Genomic DNA, 1,630 nt, shown 5'->3' with positions numbered 1-1,630 from the left:
CGGCGAACCTTCGACCGTACTACGGTCAGTTCATGAATTAACCCCGTCCGTTCGGAGTTTATTCATCTCCGGTCCGTGTCGGCGTTTACTTCAAGTGGGTGCTATTTCCATCTAAGCAAGCAAGTGAGTAAGTAAGTTCTCAAATTTTAAATTACGTTAATCGCAAGTGACTCGTTGAGATCGTCAAACGAACAATTTAATTTAACGCCTCATACGAGTTTTTTTTTTTCGTCATTTTGTCGCAAAAAAAAAACTAAAAAACGACTCGCAAAAAAAAATTTTTTTTTTTTCTTCTTTTAAATCTTGTACATTTTCTGACATGTGTACCATCGAAAAATGTCACATCCAAACGATCGAACAATCACAAAAAATCGTCAACGTACCATCTTGGAAAATTTTACCAGGCAACGACCATACCACGTTGAAAACTACCGGTTCTCGTCCGATCACCGAAGTCAAGCAACGTCGGGCGCGGTCAGTACTTGGATGGGTGACCGCTTGGGAACACCGCGTGCCGTTGTCTCTACTCTTTTCTTTTTTTATTAACATTTCTGATGTCAAACTTTTTTTAAATATATTTTTCACTATTTATATTTTCTCTCAGGAACTTATATAGTATGAAGACGAAAATTTTTAATTCGTTCGAGTTGAATTTGTGGTTCTGAAAAGAACCGATTTTTTTTCTTTTTTTTCCAACCAACTTCCAAGCTGCTCGAGGAGGATTTATTTTGAACTGGTGTATTTGGTGACGGCCTTGGTTCCTTCAGAAACGGCGTGCTTCGCCAATTCACCGGGCAAAAGAAGACGCACCGCCGTCTGGATCTCCCTGCTGGTTATGGTCGAACGTTTGTTGTAATGAGCGAGGCGACTGGCTTCAGCAGCTATACGTTCGAAGATGTCGTTCACGAAACTGTTCATGATAGACATAGCCTTGCTGGAGATACCGGTATCGGGATGGACCTGCTTCAACACCTTGTAAATGTAGATGGCGTAACTCTCCTTCCTCCTGCGCTTCTTTTTCTTGTCGCTCTTCGAGATGTTCTTTTGAGCTTTTCCGGCCTTCTTGGCCGCCTTACCGCTGGTCTTGGGTGGCATTCTCTTCTAGTCGTCGAGTTAAAAAAACGTTTAAAAACAGAAAACGAGACAGACACGACGTGCACGTTACGACGAGTATACTCGATCTAAAACGCCGCACACCTAAAATCCCTCTATTTATAACGAGCGAGCGACAAACAGGCGCTCCGCCTTAGTTCGTCGTTCGACCATTGCCCTAACGAGATGGCGCTGTACCGACCATATAAATTTCTAGCCTTCGCCGCGTTCGGCATTTATTTCAAGCCGTACGTTTGTCAGTGCGCTTCGTGTCAGTCGCAGTAGGTGTTTTGCTGTTTATATCGTATAACAACATGTCCGGAAGAGGAAAAGGAGGTAAAGTGAAGGGAAAGGCGAAGTCTCGTTCCAGTCGTGCCGGACTTCAGTTTCCCGTCGGCAGAATTCATCGTCTTCTGCGTAAAGGAAACTACGCCGAAAGAGTGGGTGCAGGTGCTCCCGTTTATTTGGCGGCCGTAATGGAATATCTAGCCGCCGAAGTTCTCGAATTGGCAGGAAACGCCGCCAGAGATAACAAGAA

At 44.2% G+C, this 1,630-nt stretch overlaps 1 non-coding gene across 1 annotated transcript; it reads left to right on the top strand.

Moving 5' to 3' along the window:
• Window positions 1-403: 403 nt before the first annotated feature.
• LOC148165816 (5S ribosomal RNA) lies at window positions 404-523 on the top strand. The gene has a single exon (XR_015771158.1). It is a non-coding gene; the product is annotated as a 5S ribosomal RNA (ribosomal RNA).
• The last annotated feature ends 1,107 nt before the right edge of the window (window positions 524-1,630 follow it).

This window comes from Gnatocerus cornutus, unplaced genomic scaffold, assembly GCF_029298725.1.
Source record: "Gnatocerus cornutus isolate USDA-ARS CGAHR unplaced genomic scaffold, icGnaCorn1.1 ctg00000195.1, whole genome shotgun sequence".
Lineage (NCBI taxonomy): Eukaryota > Metazoa > Arthropoda > Insecta > Coleoptera > Tenebrionidae > Gnatocerus > Gnatocerus cornutus.
This window is presented reverse-complemented; position numbering and strand designations above follow the sequence as displayed.